This window comes from Cervus canadensis, chromosome 17 (assembly GCF_019320065.1).
Source record: "Cervus canadensis isolate Bull #8, Minnesota chromosome 17, ASM1932006v1, whole genome shotgun sequence".
NCBI lineage: Eukaryota > Metazoa > Chordata > Mammalia > Artiodactyla > Cervidae > Cervus > Cervus canadensis.
In genome coordinates, this window is record NC_057402.1 from 44406206 (window position 1) to 44413194 (window position 6989).

Consider the following 6989-nt stretch of genomic DNA (forward strand, 5'->3'; position numbering starts at 1 on the left):
TTTACAAAATTGGGACTCTATACACTGTGTTTATAAGCTGCTCTCCCACTTGCCAGTAATTAAATCCTCAGCATGAATTTATAATAAATGCTGCTGAAGATGTTACTATATGACTGATCCAGAAATTAGTCACTGCTCTTCCAATGTTGCACATTCAAAGTTTTCTAATGTTCACCATCAAAATAATTCTTTCGAAAATCCTTTTAGGTAGGTATTTGTACATCTCTAGGATTGTTTCTTTAGAATATTTACCCAGAAGTCAAATTGTCAATTAAATTCTTTGTCTTTAGACACATATTGACAAGTTTATCTTCACAAAATCATCCAGTTTATACTTTACCCCACCATAAGATGATCTCAATATTGTGATAGTAAAGTTGTACAAAATTAAACAGTCTCTTGTTTAAAGGTAAACATTTACACAACTTCAACACGCTAATGCACATTGGTGATTTTTAAAATAATTTTGTTTATTTATTTTATGTTTGGCTGTGCTGGGTCTTTGTTGCTGTGTGGGCTTTTCTCTCGTTGCGGTGAGTGGGGGCTACTCTCTAGTTACTGTGCGCAGACTTCTCACTGCAGCGGCTTCTCCTTTGCAGAGCACAGGCTCCAGGGTGCTTGGGCTCAGTAGTTGTGGTATATGGGCTTAGTTACTCCGAGATGTGTAGGATCTTCCTGGATGAGGGGTCAAACCTGTGTTCCCTGCCCTGGCAGGTGGATTCTTTACCACTGGACCACCAGGACAGCCCTGTATTGGTGTTTAACTGAGAGGGTATACAAGTAAAGTTTCACAAACTATGTAAGGATGGAACGTTCTCATTCCTCTTTAATATGTGACTGTGTGTGTGGTGTGTTACATCTGAACCTAGGGGATTCATTCATATTTAATAACAAACAACTTGATAAATGTTGCCTTAGATTTTCTTTTCTTGCTTTCATTTAACTTTTTGAGTTTGATCTAAATTTATTCATTTTTGTTATTATCTCTTCCTCTTAAATAATGAAAGCATTTAAGGCTTTTGATATTCTGAACACAATTTTAGTCATACCCCACTGGGTTTTTTTATGTAATGTTTTCACTGTGTCACTGCTGTTATTTTTCTAAACAACATGTAATTGCAATTTAAATGATCTCTCAGAGATGGATTTTTAATTTCCTAGTGATTGCTTTCCAAATATTAATTGATGATTTTTCTGCATTATGGGAAAGGAATGGATCCTATATAATTTTTACTTTGGTGAGAGTTCCTTGTTTATTTGAAAGGGATGGATAGACTGTAGTTTACAAAGTTCATTATTTTCTGTAAATAATACTTTAAATTTTATCATTCAATTTAGTTTATGTGGTTTTATTCTGTATCTGTTCAAAGGAGATAATTTATAACTCCCCTTGTGATTTTAGTTTTTTCAATTTATCTTCATATTTTCAAGATTTAAAATTTCATGTGCTTTAGACTGATGTTTGGTAAACTTTAAAGATAATTATAGATTAATTCTACATGGTATCTTCCTTCAGCACAAAATAACATGTTTTATTCTGTTAAAAGTTTTTGGCAGAGACAAATGCTCGGGCCTGGTGCACTGGGAAGACCCAGAGGAATCGGGTGGAGAGGGAGGTGGGAGGGGGGATCGGGATAGGGAATACATGTAAATCCATGGCTGATTCACATCAATGTATGACAAAAACCACTACAATATTGTAAAGTAATTAGCCTCCAACTAATAAAAATAAATGAATAAAAAAAAGTTTTTGGCAGAAATTCTAATTTGTTTGATATTGTCTCTCTTTGTCTTTTGTTTACTTTCTTAGCATTATAGCCTCCATTCTTTCAGGAAGATATGCACTTCGCATCTAGTTATGTATTTATTTGAAATCAATCTCAATAAATAGGCAATTCACACACATATTAAAACATTCAAGTATCACAATGTTGTACAATGAAAAGTAAGACTTTCTCCCACCTGGTGTCTCCAGTATATCCCTTAGTGATAGTCACAGTTAGTAATTTCTTTTATATTCTTCTGTTTTTATGCTTACATAAGTGAACAAGCACATACACACATTAATTAAAAAAAAAAAATGGTACCACACTCTACCCTGTGTTCTGTACTTTGCTTTTTTTTCATTTACCTGGAGACCATTTCTTATTTTTTCTTATAGCTCCTCGTTTGTACATGCTACAGGGTGTTCCATTGTAAAAACTGTCGGAATATATTAATCCATTACCATCTTGATGGACACTGAGGTTTTTAATGCATCGAGTCCAAAGCTGTCCTTCCTGTCCTCTTCTCTTAAAGGACCAAACTTACTTCTTCAAGCGTTCCCTCAGTTTGGAAGTGGCATTACTCTCCGTTTGGTTGTTTCAACCAAGAACCTTAAAGGATCCTTATTCCACTTTCCCCCCAGCTTTCCACATGTAAATGTCACACAGGTCTGTTGGTTATGTCATTTCAAGATCTCTCAGATGTGTCTGCCTGTCTCCCTCCACACTGCCATTGCTGTTACTTAAGTAAGCCTCCATCATCACATTCTGAATGGCTTACCCGCTTCCTCTCCCACCCTTTTCAATTTATCCTTAACCACGGTGTCAAACTGACCACTTCAGAATGCAGATCTGTTAATAATACTCTCCTGTTTAAAATCCTCCACTGATTTTCCACTGCCCTTAGAATAAATTCTCGTCATGATTAATTTGATCTAGAAAGCTATGCATAAGCCGGCCCCCACTGTTTCGGTGGACACCTTGCTCTTTTCAGTCCAGCCATACTGACTGTCAGCTTTTAGTTCCTCGAATTTGCCCACACTTTTCCAAAACTGGGCCCTTCCACATGCTGTCTCCTCTGTCTTTAATGATTTTCTGTGCAGCTTTCCTCCTTGCCTAGTATATTTCTCTTTATCTTTTAAGTCTCAGTTTAAACAGAATTTCCTCTAGCATGGTGGTCTCCAACCTTTTTAGATACCAGGGTCTGGTTTCATGGAAGACAATTTTTTCCACAGATTGGGGGTGGGGTGGGCATGGTTTCAGTATTCTGAACTATATTCAATATTCTCTGCTTTAGAAGGTGGTGTGGGTGAGCCGCCACACCTTCCTGAGGGTCAGTCACTCCATTTGTAAAGAGCTGAGCTAAGAGAAATGAGGCCACTTTAAGCGCTGAGGTTCTATAATTTCACATTCATCCACTTTCTCTTCACATACTCCTTTGTTCTGAAAAGACTAAATAATTACCTTTCTGTGAAATAATCAACAACTGGAATTTCATAACAGCTCTACCCCATTAGAACGGTAGAGGCTTCATCAAGGCTTTTTAGAAAAATTGCTTTACCCCTTTCCAATTCATTCCAAAGTACAATCCTAGGAGCAGAAAAGAATCGTACCACCAAGAGTGACCACGGTGCTTCATTATCCACAGCAAGTACAAGTTCAGGCTGCCTCTCTTTGTTTCTTCCATACTAATGGAATCTTGTTTCACGTTTAAGTTGGCTTTTATAAGTCATTCCATCAGCTGATTTTTTTTAAAACCTGGAAGCTTTTTAATGACTATTTTTATGCTATAGAATGGTGATTTATAACTGGCAAATTATAACAATTGCCTAATTGGAAACGCAGTTAGCCATGCCTATTCTTTTTTGGCAGCATTAAAGACCATTTCAGAGACAGTATTGACCAGATTTCTCACTGGGTATAAACAGTTTTCATGATTTAGCGATGTGTCCACTGTATTTTCTCCTTGTCTCGGTCTTCAGCAATTAGCTGATGATCTGCTGGCATGGTTCAATACTATGAAGACATAGCACAGGACACAGGGTCCCCTAACTGCAATTGTATCAAAGCATCCGAGTTTGCTGCATTTAACATTCTGCTTATGGCAATGGCTAGATCAAGCTCATTTCAAAATAATTGAAAATTAATTTGTAAGACATAATACACCTAATTTTAAAAAGCCTGCCATAGAAGGCAATTTGCATGGCATGACAATTACCCACTCTTCTGCTTTTATCTTTTTATTGGGGTAGAGATGCTTGGGAGAGGGTGTCCATTCCTCCTCCCGGGCCCTTAAGCATCTGGGAGAAAAACTATGATGAGGCCCCGAACCAAACCTTTCAGTAGTCGTGTTCGGGTCTCTGACAGGCCTTTCCTTCTGTTTGGTTGATCTGCTACAGGGTTCTCTTCATGCTCCATGGTGTTCTCCATTTCAGTCACAAACGGTAGAATGTGCTGGAATATCCCGGTAGTGTATGTTAGTTGCTCAGTCGTGTCTAACTCTTTGCGACCCCATGTACTATAGCCCACTAAGCTCCTCTGTCCATGGAATTCTCCAGGCAAGAATACTGGAGTGGATAGTCATTTCCTCCTCCAAGGGATCTTCCCAACCCAGGGATTGAACCTGTGTCTCCTGCATTGCAGGCAAATTCTTTACTGTCTGAGGCACCAGGGAAGCCCAGTGTTGCTCCACTGCAGGGGGCTAAATATTGTTCAATAAAGTAAAAGATAAAGTAACTACCTTGCTTTGTTTGCAATGGGTGTATCTTTGTCTGTCTGCTGTTCATTTTTTGTGGTGCCTTTGTTCTCTAAAGAGGAAGAAACTTTTCTTTCCAAGTTCATTCAAAAGAGTCAGAAAACATTCTCCAAAATTGAAAGAGGAAGTCCAAGATGTTTCATTCACTATTTTCTGAGCACCGGACAAAATTACACTTGCTGCTGTTTTGACTGTAAGAAAATTACGGTGAATAAGATAGTCCCTGTGCCATGGGCTTCTTATATTGAGGAGCTTAGAGATATCCATGCATGTGGACATTGTCAGCCTCTCTCTGGGGGTCAGTTAACCCTCAGCCAAGGCTGTGCATGAGGAAATCCTGCTGTCAATCTCCAGGGAATTTTTCCTCTGTCCCTACCTTTATTATCAAAGGGAAGCCTGGACTTTGCCCTTCAAAGTTACCCAGTGTCCTGGGAACAGTCTAAAAGTCAAAATGTCTGTATTTTGAGAAAGGTAAATATTATTTGCTATAACTTGTATGTGGAGGGCTTCCCCAGTGGCTCAGTGGTAAAGAATCTGCCTGCATTGCCGGAGCCGCAGGAGATGAGGGTTCAATCCCTGGGTCAGGAAGATGCCCTGGAGGAGAAGATGGCACTCCACTCCAGTATTCTTGCCTGGAGAATTCCATGGACCGAGGAGCCTGGCGGGCTACAGTCCGTGGGTTCACAAAGAGTCGGACATGACTGAAGTGACTTAGCACAGCACAGTACATAAGTGGAAACTAAAAAATAATACAAATGAGCTTATTTGCAAAATACACACACACACACACACACACACACACACACACACACACACATATGTGTAATGTGTAACTAAATCACTCCTATTGCTGACCCATGTAGCTTAGCATGGTATAAATAATTAATTCTCTGCCTCTAGGCTTTTACCAACATATTCCCCCTTCTAGTTCCTGGCCTTCTCCACATGTCCCTCCTGAGACAATTTGGGATACCCTTCTTTCTTTCTAGGAAGAGAACTAATGTTATTAAGTACCTACCATGTTCTAAATACTCATTTATGTATATTAACTATTTGACCTTATAAAATGCTGAAGAATCTGTTGTTATCCTCATTTAATAGACCAAGAAACTGAGGTTCAGAGAGGTTAAGTTACTTGCCCAGTCTGCACAAGTGGTAAATGAGTGACATCTTTGTCTGACAGCAATACCTGCGTTTCCCACACCATAGCATGCTTCCAGTTTATTACAATTTTTCCCCTCAGTCTTGAATCTCTGAAAAATTGGAGTCTTTTTTCCCTCTGATTCTTAGGCACACTCCAGCAACTTAAGAGCTGTTCACATGTGCCTGGATTCCTGGCTCTGCTTGCAGAATTCCTGCATGCCTTTCCCTTGGCACCAAGCTTAAGCTTCTCACAGGAGTGCCTCTCATTTTAACTCTCACTTCCCAGCTTGACATCCCTCCTTTTCCTACTGACCTTTCCTTCCTTGATATATTTTTTTAAAGATTTTTATTTTTCTACCTAAAGCTTCATTTTTCGCCCCCTTCTCTGCTCTACCGACCTCCAGGGGCCTGAGCTTCCTGTTTCCATATGGAGTCTGCAGTTATTCAAGAAATGATGTAACTCATGGAGCCCCAAGGAGCTGAGCCTTTACCAGAGGAGAATCTTGTTGAAGTCTTAATATGATGAAAATGCAGAGGCTCTGCGCCTTCTGCCTGGATAGCTCTGTGATCTTGGATGAGTTTCTTAACCTCTTTGGCCTTGCTTTCTATTTCTGCAAAATGAAAAGCATAGTGTCTACCTCTTGAAGTTGTCATGAGAGTTAAAAAAGACAAGGTGTGCAAAAAACTTAGTGCAGCACCAGCATATAAGCCCTTAATTATTTTACATATTTTTGTTATTAATGTCTCCCTGTAGAGCATGTATTGAGGCATACTGTGAATACCGCTGGGTGGGAACATTACTGAAAGAATTCAAGAATCCATTTTAAAGTGCTTTCTAACCCCAAGACCTTGAATGTTTATGATTCCAGGGATCAAATCTGAACTTCCAGACCTTCTTCTCAGGCAAACACACACACACACACACACACACACACACATTAATTCATTTATCTTTCATTATCCATCTGACCCTCTCACTTCATTAAGGCTAAAGGTACTTCAAAACTAAGGTCATTTTATATCACTTTTGGAGAAGGGTTACTTCAACATGAACCTTTGAAATATGAGAACAAGACTGAAAGACATGAAATGCTAAAAATCAGAGGCAAATCCTGAAATATTGGAAGAGTTCAAAGGATGGAGAAAGTCTTGTTCAGAAGAAGGTTCTAGACAGATATGAACTGGAGCCAGGGTTGATGGAGGGGCCGTGACTTATCCAAGTCCAGTGGATGTTCAGTTGTAGAGGTGGATTGTAGCTGGAAGATTCCAATCTCCTTTCTGTCCCATGACTGGACAGTGAGCTTGTGTGGACAATGTCTATAATTCTA